The 13,873-nt window shown below is 42.0% G+C and overlaps 1 protein-coding gene across 1 annotated transcript in view; it reads right to left on the reverse strand.

Annotated features, from left to right (window-relative positions):
- Positions 1–13,873, reverse strand: part of SYT9 (synaptotagmin 9) — a 220,544-nt gene that overhangs the window by 48,943 nt on the left and 157,728 nt on the right. The gene's annotated exons all lie outside the window — the stretch shown is intronic.

Below are 13,873 nucleotides of genomic sequence, written 5' to 3' on the forward strand. Positions count from 1 at the left end.
GCAAGATCTTCAGAATGCAGCCCAGGACTCCACACACCTGCAGCCCTGGACACATCCAGACACCCACTCGGTCGCACACAGCCTGCATACAGGCAGAGGCACAGACCCCAGCACCCCTGGGGTGCCTGCCCCCAGAGCCCTGCTTGCTGCAGCTCAGTCCTCCTAGGAGCCCCCAAGGAGCCTGCATTGCCCTCTGCTGGAGAAGGCATCTCCCCAGGCACTGTGCAGCCATTCAAATAGGTCAGAAGACACAACTCTCTTTTTCTCTTTTAGCCAGGGAGAGTGTTACCAGAAAAGAGAGAAAAAAAAAAAAAAGAAGAAAAAGAAAACCCGTTGATTTAGTTTCAATTTCTGAGAGATACCTGAGGTTACTGAGCCGGTGCCAAGGTCTAATTAATACAGTGTCACACTGATAATGCTCTGGGGAGTCAGGTTCCTGCCCTCCACATCCACAGCCTCCCCTCCCCTCTCCCTTCTCCAAGGATGCTTCTATTTTTAGAAGCACAGATTCTGCTCTGGAAGGTCACCTCGGCCAACCTCCCTGCCTTGATTGCTTCCACGGGAGGGTGAGGGGAAGGGTTCTGTTTGGTCACTAAGGCAGATGGATGGCACTGTGCCTTCGCGCATTGCTTGCCTCCTGTAAATAAATGACTTCATCTTGCAAGCCAGGCTTTCCTGGCTCCTGAGGCCCTGAATCCCATGTCCCAGGTGGCTGTACCTTTCCCTCTGGGGAGAGGGCAGGGGTCGGGAGGCAGACTTTTACGGCAGTGGGGGCATCACACACACACCCAGCCGGTCTTAGATTGCTCTGTGGTGCTGGGTTCCCTGTGATGGGAGCAGCGGCTGTCAGTGAATAGCCGGGATCTGACCTGGCTTTGTGCTGGTGACTACCAGCAAGCAGAGGTAACAGCTGGCCCATAGCCCATGCACTTGCTTCTTCCTTCTTCCCTGGACCACCGATTCCTGTTCTTCCCCGAGACAGCTTTACACTGGTCCTTGCTCTCCCCTCTCACCTCATCCTCTTAGAAAATCTTGGTTAGACAAAGTTATTAGAGAAGTAACCCAAATCACACCTATGGAACCTCCTGATCAATTCTTTCAACAAGTATTTTCTGGGGACCACATGGTGCACACACTTTGTAAGGTCTGAGATGTGAAAAGGCTTGTAGAACAGTCGCTGGCCCCAAGGCTGATGCATGTAATTAAATGTAACCTGTCAGAGTACTCAAGTGCTAACTAGACAGACTTCCCCCAACATAAACCCCACTCACAAATATGTGTGTTATATGGTTATTTGCTCATGAGATAAAACAAAATCAAAACCTGGACTTGGGGGTATATTCAGAATGTTAACCAAGGCTAAAGTCCACATTTGTACTTTCGAAATTAGCAAATTGGACAAATAGTTATCAAATAAAAAAACGCTTGGTTTGATTTGCTGGTACTTTAAAAATAATTTTTTTTATGTACCCCATGTGAAGAGATAGATAGGTCTGGGCCTCTTAACTTACAAGGCCTAAAGCCCACCAGATTATTATCAAGCCCCTTCTGTCAGATTCTATTTGCCTCTCAATCAGAAAACTTAATTGTAGCTTAGATAGCACCTTTCTTAGCTCCTCTAATAATGACTCTGTCCTTTGTTCTAGACCCAGTCTAGCGCACTTGGGCCTCATTCCTTTGTAATCATAGCCTCTACTCTACCACCAATGGCTCTACTCCCAACCTGTGTATACTGATGGTCCTCTTCCCCACTTAATGCTGTGTAATTGTTCAGAATTTCTCTACAGACAAACCCCTCTACCTACAAAAGATGAGTAACTTTTCTCCCAGTCTTGGCTGGAATCAGCTTTAAGCCACATCCATCAAACTGTCCCCAGAAGGGTCCAGAGGACCCCCCACCCATTTCCTCTCCTCTATGAAATCCTCTCATTACCTGGTTAATGCCACTCTTAGGATCATTGGTTACTATTCTCACCCTGTCTTTTATACTACAGTGTCTAAGTGTTTACAGCAGGTTATAATGGAACAAACAAAGGCCTTCAACAACCAGGCGGTCAACCAAATGCTGCTACAAGGATATACTCGGCTCCCCACCCAGGAGACAGCAGCCTAAGACATCGCCCCATGCCAGCGAAGAGTACCTCGTCGCCCCATGTCAGCAAAAAGTAGATCTAAAGACAGGTCATCGTCCCTCTACCACTCCTGGACTTTTGGGACTAATGTAACCCCATACAACTCCTGCTTTATAAAAAACAAAAGGGGGGAATGTTAGGAAACTGGGGCAGTTTTAGCCAGGTGGCCGTATGGCCCAGCTACCTGAGCCAGGCTCCACTCCCCATCCTAATGTGATTCACTGCTCCTGCTTCCGTGCCTGCCCTCAGGCAAAGTTTTAAAAGGGCCTGTTCCTGAACATGTGCTCTCTCAGCTCTTCCCTCCTGCTCTCTTGGTTCTTCTCTCTTGGCCTCTCTTGGCTCCTCTCGCCTCTCTTCTCTCTCCTCTCTGCTCTCTCCTCTCTCTTAGCTCCTCTCCTCTCTGTTTCTCTCTTATACTCTTTTTCTCTCTCTTTCCCTTCGCCACCCCTTCACTCCGGTCTGTTGGGTGTTCCCCAATAAACCCTTTCCCTTAAAAAAAAAAAAAAGAGGGAGGTGCCTTTCTCTGAAGGGAGGAGAGAACTTCCACTTTGACTATAACCTTGTCTAAATATGTTCAGTCGGCGAACTCGGAAGGCTTCCATAGCCTTGGCAACTCATGACGGGAGCCTAGGGTGGTTACTGGTGCCATAAACTAGAGTGTCAATTTGTTGGGTCAACAACAGGAGTCATTGTGCACTTGCTCCTCATGTGGGATCTCTGTCCTTAATGTGCTATACATTGTGATTTAATGCTATAACTAGTACTCAAACAGTATGTTTCACTTTGTGTTTCTGTGTGGGTGCAAACTGTTAAAATCTTTACTTAATATATACTAAATTGATCTTCTGTATATAGAAAGAATTGAAAATGAATCTTGATGTGAATGGAAGGGGAGAGGGAGCAGTAGAGGGGAGGGTTGCGGGTGGGAGGGAAGTAATGGTGGGGGGAAGCCATTGAATCCATATGCTGTACTTTGGAAATTTATAGTCATTAAATAAAAGTTAAAAAAAATAAAAGTAAAAAAATTTTAAAAACATTTTCTAAGTTATAAAAGTAAAATGACATAAAATTCAAACATAGACTTTTTTATGTCCAATAGTTAAAATACTCCCTTTTCTTGTTTTTGTAGCCATCCATGTCATTCCTTTCTCCTTAGTAACACAATGAATAATTGTCTAGACTTTTTCTTTTCATTCATCCATTCATCCACCTATTCACTTACTCATTCATTCACTTACTCCTCTAACGTTTGTTGTGGCTGTTGTAGCTGAATCTGCAGTGAACAAGAGACACCATCCCTTGAAGGGGATGAGATTTTGGGATATGGAACAGGAATTCTGGGTACCGATGCAAACTCTGCTTTCTCCTCATTAGCTGATGCTGACTTGATGTCTGTCAACATTCCTTTAAACCAGTGGTTCTCAAACAGGAGCCATTTTGCTCCCTAGGGAGACATCTGACACTATCTGGGTCAACTTTTGATTGTCACAAATGGGGAGAGGGATGTGTAACTGACATCTAGTGGGTAGAGCCCAGGCATGCTGCAAAGCACCTACAGTTCACAGGGGACTTGTTCACTACAAATAACTATCTGGTCTCAAATATCAACTGGTGCCAAAGCTGAGAAATCCAACTTACACAGCAGTGCTAAGATTCTTAGTAAATATTTTTCTAGGATGCTGATAAAAGTAAAATACAAAGAGGTGGTGGCATATTTGGCTTCTTTTTCAGTTTGACAGGAATCAGAAATGCAGAAGTGTCACTGGCAGTTGAGGGCCCTGGAGGGTACAAGGGGAAGGAAGATGCCACACAAAGAAACGCTTCATTTGCTCCTGCTTTGTGTGGCCAAGTTCAGCATTGTTGGAGAGGCATATTGGGAATTCACAGCAAGCGCGTGTGAGTTCCCTACCTGCCAGTCTGTAAACTCCGTGATCTGTCTGCCTGCGGTGGCCTACAATAGCTGTAGTTTTTTGTCTGACCAGCGCACTTCTGCATTCCTCTTTCTGTGTTCTCTTGGTGAACTCCTTCCCAATTCCATGAGGTTCTGAAAACGCAGCTGCAGGAATTGAGACTGAAAAAACTCATGGATCCATCAGTGTTGTCAGGGAAGGCTAAGAAACCCAAGCAGGACCACTGAGAGTACCTTTAGGGGCAGCAAAATTGATGTTGAGAAAGAGAAATTCTTATTTTATTAGGGTTATTCACGGGGAAGATATAAGACTAAACTCTCACAAGGTTCCATGAGTATAAGTAGTACAAGAGACATAATATCATCACTACAAGTTAACTATGGTAAGGTAAACATGTATGCTATAAATTTAAATAAACAAATAAATAACAGAACAAGGAGTTATAGCTAGTAAGCCAAGAGAGGAGATAAACTGGGTACTTAAAAATACCTAATTGGCCGGCGCCGTGGCTCAACAGGATAATCCTCTGCCTAGCGGCGCCAGCACACCGGGTTCTAGTCCCAGTCGGATTCTGTCCCAGTTGCCCCTCTTCCAGGCCAGCTCTCTGCTGTGGCCCGGGAGTGCAGTGGAGGATGGCCCAAGTGCTTGGGCCCTGCACCCCATGGGAGACCAGGAGAAGCACCTGGCTCCTGGCTTCAGATCAGCGTGGTATGCCGGCCGCAGTGCGCCAGCCATGGCGGCCATTGGAGGGTGAACCAACAGCAAAGGAAGACCTTTCTCTCTGTCTCTCTCTCTCACTGTCCACTATGCCTGTCAAAAAAAAAAAAATTAAAAAATACCTAATTAATCCAAAGAATGCAGGACAAAAACAAAAAGAGAACAAGATCAAAAAAGGGAAATCTGATAGAAATAGAAAGCAAACACTTGTAGTAAGATGATATATTTAAACTAAACCATTTTGATAGATTAAATTTAAATGATATAAGCCTCTAAATAAAGGCAAAATTATCTGATTCAATAAATAGCAACACCAAATCATATGTTGTTCACAAGAAATTTACTACAAATGCAAAGATAAAAATATATTAGAAGAATAAAAAAGATTTGCCACACTAACACTAGAAAAAGAAATCCGGAGTGGCTATATTAATATCAGACAAAGCACAGGTCAGAACAATGAAATCAAAGAAAGTTATTTCATTAGAATTGAGGGGTAAATTCATCAAGAGTATAAAAAATTCTATGTTTATGCTCCTGATAGCACACCCTCCGAATACATGAAGCAAAAACTTATAGAATTGTAAGAAGTAGACAAGACCACATGAAATATTTAATCAATCTTAGTATTCATTGATAGTTGAATGGATAAAAAAAGTGATATTTATACACAACACAATGTTAGTCATAAAAAAGAATGAGATCCTAACATTTCACAGTAAAATGGGATGAACTGGTAATTATTGTATTAACTGAAATAAGCCACACACAGAGAGTCAAACAATTCATATTGTCTCTAGTATGTGAAAATTTAAAAATACATACAGAGTTAGAAAATTGATTACTAGAGGCTGGGAGGGGTGGTGGGGATACAGAGGGGTTGGATAAGGGGTATTAAACCACAGTGAGATGGAAGTCATAGGCTCCAGTGTTCCATAGCTCGGTGGAGTGACTACAGTTCATAATACTGTGTCATATGCTGTATAAAGCACTGGATCAAGAGCTGACAGTCCCCAAACAGGGAGGTAGAGATGTCGCTTGCCTGGTTTGATCGGTTTACACTGTGTGTTTGTTAAAGGATTGCACTGTGCCCCATCAAGATGCACAGGTAACTAACCACAGTCAGAGATTTGAGTACTCAGATAAAACTAAATTAACTTGGCCTAGCTAATAGTAGGCCAAGCAGCAGGAAAATACATATTCTATGTAAATGCACTCAGAGCACTGAGCAAGATAGGTCATAAACCAAGTTCCATCTAGATACAAGAATATTCAAATCATGCAAAAGGTATTTTCTTACAACAGTGAAAACTAATTTCAAATAAATAGCAAAAAGATATCTAGAAAATCTCCAAATATTTGGAAACTAAGTAACCAAATAATCCATAGGTCAAAGAAGAAATCAAAAGGAAAAGTAGAAAGCATTTTGAACTGAGTAAAAATGAAAACATAACATATTAAAGTTTGTGGAGTGAAACTAGAGCAGCAGTTACAAGGACATCTATAGCACTACAATGCCTATATTAGACAAGAAGAAAATCTCAAGCCGACGATCTCAGTTGCTATTCTAAAGAACCAGAAATATAACAACAAATTAAATCTAAAGCAAGAAGAAGGAAGGAAATAATAACTATTAGATAAAGGTATATATTTTAAACACCAGACTGAACACTGGAAAAACTAAGTATATTTAGGCTGGCGCCGCCGCTCACTTGGCTAATCCTCTGCCTGCGGTGCCGGTACCCCAGGTTCTAGTCCCGGTTGGAGCGCTGGGTTCTGTCCCCGTTGCTCCTCTTCCAGTCCAGCTCTCTGCTGTGGCCCAGGAAGGCAGTGGAGGATGGCCCAAGTGCTTGGGCCCTGCACCCACATGGAGACCAGGAGGAAGCACCTGGCTCCTGGCTTCGGATAAGCGCAGCGTGCCGGCCGCAGCGGCCACTTGGGGGGTGAACCATTGGAAGTAAGACCTTTCTCTCTGTCTCTCTCTCTCACTGTCTAACTCTGCCTGTCAAACAAACAAACAAACAAACAAACAAAAAAACCCACAACAAACTAAGTATATTTAATAGGCTATTATTAGGTAAAATGGAATAATAAAAATTGTTCAATCCAAAAGAAAATAGGAAAAACAAGAAAAGTACAGATGGAACAAAGAGAAAAGATAGATTTAAATATCTTCATACTGATAATTAAATGTATATACCTAATAACTTTAATTAAAAGGATAGAAACTGTCAGGTTAGATAACAGAGCAAGGCTGAACTATACACTGTCTACAAGAAACCCACTTAAAATATCATTATTAAAAAGGATGAAAAAAATTAGGGCATGTAAACAATAATAAAAAAGGTGTCTTGGCCCTTCTCTCTACTCTATCTTCTCTCCTCTGTCTCTCTCTCTCTTATACTCTCTTTTTCTTTTTCCTTCGCCACTCCTTCACTCCGGTCTGTAGGGTGTTCCCCCAATAAACCCTTTCCCTTCAAAAAAAAAAAAAAAAGTGGACTGGCTATATTAAATCAAAGATATTTCAAAAATGCGGGAGTAGCATTGTGATGCAGTGGGTTAAGCTGCTGCTAGAAATGCCAACATCTTGTATCTGAGTACCAATCAAAGCCCTGGCTGCTCTGCTTCAGATCCAGCTCCCTCCTAATGTGCCTGAAAAAACAGCAGCAGGTGGCCCAAGTGTTTGAACCCCTGCCACCCACGTGGGAGATAGGGATGGAGTTCCTGGCTCCTGGCTCTAAGGCAGGCCCAGTGCCAGTTGCTATGGCCACTGGGGAGTCAATCAGCAGATAAAAAAATGCTCACTGTCTCTCTGTCTCTGCCTCTCTCTGTCAGTCTGCCTCACAAGTAAATAAATCTTTAAAAAGTATTTAAAAAAAAGATTATTTCCCAGGAAGAAGGTGCTATTTCATTGATAAAGGGTCAAATCTCCAAGAGGGGCAAATAATCATAATAAATACATCTAATAATGCATTTTCAAAACACATTAAACAAATCATACAGAAATTAAGAAAAAAATATGTAAATATACAAGTAGAATGAGAGATTTAAACACTGTTTTGCCAATAATAAAGAGGCAAGCTGAAAAGATTTGAACAACATTATCAATCAACTCACTGATATTTACTCCACCCATCAATACTCCATCTTATGACTGCAAAATGCACATTTTTATACTTAACACTCACCAAGATAAGTCATATTCTGGGCATAAAGAATCTCATTAAATTCATGAGCACAGAAATCAAAACAAAGTATGTTCTCTGACGAGAACGAAATTAAACCAGAATTTAATCATAGACATCTGGAAAATCCCCAAATATTTAGAAACTAAAAAATTTCTAAATTTCCCACAGGTCAAGTAGAAAGGAATTGCCATTAATGTACATTTCTCAATATACAGGAGAAGGAATTGGGCTATATGAGAGAACAATTCAGTTTTGCAAATGTTAAATGTGAGATGTGTATTAGACATCCAAATGGGGTTGTTGAGTAGCCAACTAGTTATGTGAGTTATCTTTTAGGAGAAAGATCCAGATCGGAGATACAAATTACCAACTCCTAGGAGGAAAAATAAGAGAATGCAATCACAGAGAACAACATAGTTCAGCTATAAATGAACAATGATATTAGCTTGAATAATTATCTCCACAAATGCATAACTATTTTGAGACATGGGAGAGGAAACTATAGTATATATGGTGTATATGGGTGCACATTTAGGGAATTTTGGAGCTAAATCCTTATCTTCCACAATAAAATTAAATAGAAATCTAAAAATTATAATAAATTCAAACCAAGCATTTTTATTTTAAACATTAATGCATATTTTACTTTGTTTTTAAAAATCTTTTTAAATTTGACTTAAAATTATACATATTTCAGGGTAGGTGATTTTTTAAAAAAGATTTATATATTTGTTTGAAAATTAGAGTTACACAGAGAGAGGGAGACACACAAAGAGAGGTCTTCCTACTGCTAGTTCACTTCCTAGATGGCTGCAAAGGCTGGGGCTGGGCCAGGCCAAAGCCAGGAACCAGGAGCTTCTTCCAGGCTTCTCACATGGGTGGCAGTGGCAAAACACTTGGGCCATCTTCTGCTCCTTTCCCCAGGTCATCAGCAGGGACCTGGATTGGAAGTGGAGCAGCTAGGACAAAATTGGTGTGCATATGGAATGGTGGCATTTCCTGCAGTATAATAATGCCAGCCCCATATAAAATACTTGTATTTTGATACATGAATTTATTACGTAATTGCCAGAGTAAATAAATTTATCTCTTCAAATGTTTCACATTCCTTTATGTTGAAAACATTAAAAATTCTACCTTCTAGTTTTTTGTTAATAGAGAAAAATATATATGTCTATATATATTAGTATTACCTGTAGTTACCCTACTGTGCAATAGGTTGATTAATGTGTACTAAGTTACAGTTAGAGAGGAGTAAGAAGTTCTGGAGGCATACCTTCAAAGAAACAGGTAAAGTAGTTAAAAGTACTTTTTAAGAATGGGAAATGAGGTTAGAACAGAAACATAAAGATGACCTCATTTGTATTTAAAAGCACATGAAGCCTATACACAGAGTGCAAATGAATGAAGCCGAGTTCAAGTTTGGTGCCTCATCTAGCCACTCCCCAACCTTACATAAGCTACCTAAATTCTCAGTTTCTCAATTCTTCGTTCTCATTTATCATTTGAAAAAATGGTTTTAATATCTACAGGATATGGTTGATAAAAGGGAAAAGATTAAATAAGAAAGCACATCTGTATAGTACACACTGAACATGAGGGAGCTATGATTACTATTGCACTGGACTATCTGCTTTTCTCTCTCATCAGTGCTGGGGCTCCTAAGACCATGCTAGAGGGCGGCTTGGTGGTGTGTGGAGTACTTTGAACTGAAGGGCCCTGGAAGGGCCTCAGAAGAAAAGTCTCTTTCTGACTTTCTCTTGCTCAGGTTTCCCTTGCTTCCCTCTCTCCCCCAAGGATGGCAATAGAAAATAGAACTATTGTTCGCCAAGGTGCATCATAGAAACTAGAACTCCTCTGCCCCCAAACCAGCCATAAGACCTAGAAATATTACTTTCATCTTTCCCTACCTTTCCTCGTAAGAGCAAGTCACAGAGAAATTCTCTGACCTACCGCAACCGATCGTGGGTCACAGCACCCTCATTCCAGAGGGGTCCTGCCACATACCCAGGAGAAAGGAATGTCACACAGAGATCAAGAAGAGGAAGCACAGACAGGCTTCGCTGAGTTTCTCTATTCAGTCTGCCGTCATGAGACCATTCTCTCTTGTCCTGTCCCATTTCTACATGGCTACCCATTCTTTATTGAACCTAAGCATAAAAGTAGTGTCCTCTGACTCTTTGGGTCTTCATTTCTCAAGGCTCCAATGCCACATGAAACATTCATTAAGTAAATGTGTATTTTTTTCCCTGTTAATCTGCCTTTGTCAATTTTTGTTTCAGACTTAGCCAGGAACTCTACAAAGGTTGAGGGAACTTTTCTTTCCCTACGTCATTCTGTGCACTCCTCATGGGGAAGACCCACTTACCTACCTCTCTCAGTCAATAGAGCTTGCATTGGGTCAGGCATTTGGCCTTGTGGTTAAGATGCCACTTGGGATGTGATGCCCACATCCCATACTGGAGTGCCTGGATTTGAGCCCTGGCTGCACTCCTAATTCCTGATTTCTGCTAATGTACACTTGGGAAGCAGCAGGTGACGGTTCAAGTACCTGGGCTCCCTGATACCCACTGGGAGACCCAGAGGAAATTTCCAGCTCCCAGCTTTCACCCAGCCTAACCCTGGCTTTTCTCTCTCCGCCTTTCTCAAATAAATAAAGTATTTCCTGTGTCAATGAATTGTGATGCACAAAAATAAGGAGGGGTGGTCCTTGGGTATATATTGTACCTACAGTAGACTGGCTTCCGGAGGCCTTTGGATCTAATGTCTGGTGAGCCACAGGCTATGGGACATCTGGTCTCCCAGTCCCACCCCCACCCCCATGTTCCCCAGCACTACTGTCTCAGTGAGAAATCCTGTTATGACACAGCTTCTTTCAAAAATAAAAGCCCTTCTTAGATACAGCAGCAAGAAATCATTCATTTGATACCCGGAGAGGAAATTCTAATTCCAACATTTCTTTTTTTCCTTAATCCTCACCTGTAATAATCACATGGATGGTTCAAACCTGGTTCATCTGGAAGCTGTTCATGATTTGATCATCCTATTTTCTCAAAACTCCATGTGTATTTTTGATATTTTCCCCAGACATGACAAAACTGGCAAAACCCTTCTTCAGTCACGGATCCTACCAATAATTAACATGCACTGTTAAAGTAACTGCTGGTTGCACTTTATTTATAGATATTAACATGATTAATTTCATTGGAAGAATGCCTGAGGGATGACACTTTCTGAGCTGGTGCTGGGGTATGAGTGAGCCCCACAGTCCCAATAGGTTAGTGAGAGTGGGTGTAGGACCAGTCTACTTCTTTTCTCTTATTTCTCCCTCAAGTCATTTTAGGGCTAATTCCATAGGACCAACCCCACTTTAGAAATTGTTTTCTTTCACCAATGATGCATTCAGCTAGGAATGGAGAAGATAATAACATCGCCTTTGTGTAAAGTTTTCTATGGCCAACAACAAAAAAAATCACTTTCTAATCTGATCTTACCCAGCTCCTTGGTTTACTGTACCCCTTATTTAGGGATGACTCCAGTATTTATATCTGCACCCCAGCCTCTTCCTGGTGTCACACTCAGATACCCAGATTCCTTCTCTAGATTTCTACTTAGTTTTCTAATAGGCATCTCAATATTAATATTTTAAAAATGGAGTTGATTTTCTTTCCCTGTCTTCAGCCTTCTTAGCTACCTAATCTTGACCTCAGTTTAGTAAAAACATCCTCCCAGCACTGAAGCCTGAACTCTGTCAGTCACCACATCTACCTTTGTATTTTCTCCCACATCCACAAGTCATGACATTTCTTCCTCCAGAAGTATCTAGAGTCTGTCCAGTTTTCCCTTCTTTATGGTGCTCCCTGTTTCAATATTCCATCATCCCTCATAGGTACTCCTACAGAAGAATGAAGGCAAACAGAGATGTGAGCCGAGGGGGCAGGGAGACTGCTAGGATACACTCACATCATAGAATTCTATTTCCTACCATAGATTCACAGCTGCTCAAGGTAGAAGGAAGTCTCTGCTGCTTGCTTCCTTGTCTTCACGACTACTCTGCAATGTGACTCTGAATTTGGGGTTCCCAGTCTGCTCTGATGCACTGGGGGAGCACTCAAACTTCAGCAAAGTGCTGGCTCCCCATTGCTGTTCCTCTCCTCTTCACTCCACTGGAGTTTTTCCCTCAAAGGCAACTAGAGTAGGCCAGTGGCTACAGAGCTGTTATATCTCTGCTGCCCAGGGAGCTGGCTGTGTTCTAGCACTGTACTGGCAGATGGGTTTGATGATGATAATAACACAAAGAAAAAATTTAATGTTAATAATGATGCTAATGGCTTAAACTGAGCAACCTCTTTGGTTTTCTATAAAAAGAGGTAGCTCTGGCTTGTCTAGAATGATTTGATAAATGGTATTGTTCTGCAGGGATTTGAATCTTTTCATTTTTCAAAATATCTCCAAAGCAAGGTAGAAGTGGTAAAGTTGTTAGATATTCTCTTCTATGACATACTTGGCCAACAATATCTCACTGAGGCTTACCAGCTACCCAGCTTTCCCCAGCACTGCAGGGCACTGGCCACTGCCCCATGGGAGCCCACTCTCTCAGATCACAGGGCAGAGGTCGCTGCTGGGCAGTGGTTGGGGCCCTCACCTGGCACAGATGGAATCTATAATCCCAAGTGTAGAGAGTAGTGCCCTTTTGCAAACTATGCAACTGATACAAGATTAATACCCAGAATCTATAAAGAGTTCAAGAAACTTAACAACAACAAAACAAATAATCCAGTTAAGAAATGGACAAAAGACTTGAACAAGCATTTTTCAAAAGAAGAAATTCAAGTGAAAGAAATGCTCAGGACCACTAGCCATTCGGGAAATGCAAATCAAAACCATAATGAGGTTTCACCTCACCCCTGTTAGAATGGCTTTCATACAGACATCAAGAGTCCACTGTTGGTGGGAAGGTAAACTGGTACAGCCACTGTGGGAGACAGTATGGAGACACCTCAGAAATACAGACCTACCATATGACCCAGTCACCCCACTCCAGGGAATTTACCCAAAGGAAATGAAATCAGCATATGAAAGAGTTATCTATCCTTGGCCAGGGCCACAGCACAATAGGCTAATCCTCTGCCTGCAGCTGCGGCACCAGCACCCTGGGGTTCTAGTCCTGGTCAGGGCACCGGATTCTATCCCAGTTGCCCCTCTTCCAGGCTAGCTCTCTGCTGTGGCCCAGGAGTGCAGTGGAGGATGGCCCAAGTGCTTGGGCCCTGCATCCGCATGGGAAACCAGGAGAAGCACCTGGCTCCTGGCTTCGGATCAGCGCGGTGCACTGGCTGCAATGCGCTGGCTGCAGTGGCCACTGAGGGGTGAATCAATGGAAAAAGGAAGACTTTTCTCTCTCTCTCTCTCTCTCTCACTGTTCACTCTGCCTGTCCAAAAAATAAAAATAAAAAAAAAGAGTTATCTGTATCCCCACATTCATTACAGCTCTATTCACAATAGTTAAGATATAGAATCAACCCAGATGTCCATCAACTGAAGACTGGTTAAAGAAGTTATGGTTTATGTACACTATGGAATATTACACAGCGGTTAAAAAAAAGGGAACTCCTGTCATTTGCAACAAAATGGATTGAACATGTGGCTGGAAGATCTCTCATTCTCTCCACCATTCTCTCTGTAACTCTGACTTTGAAATTAAAAAAAAATCATAAAAAGAAAAGTATGGTTTCTGGGGTAAGCAGTTAAAAATGCCTCTTTGGATGCCCATACCCTATATGAGTGCTTGCGTTTGAGTTCCATCCCTGCTCCTGATTATAGCTTCCTGCTAATGTGCACCCTGGGAGGCACTGGATGTTGTACTTGAGCATTCGATATTGGCTCAAGTACTTGGATCCCTGTTAACCATTTGGAAGACCAGGATTAG

This window comes from Lepus europaeus, chromosome 7 (assembly GCF_033115175.1).
Source record: "Lepus europaeus isolate LE1 chromosome 7, mLepTim1.pri, whole genome shotgun sequence".
In the NCBI taxonomy this organism is placed as follows: domain Eukaryota; kingdom Metazoa; phylum Chordata; class Mammalia; order Lagomorpha; family Leporidae; genus Lepus; species Lepus europaeus.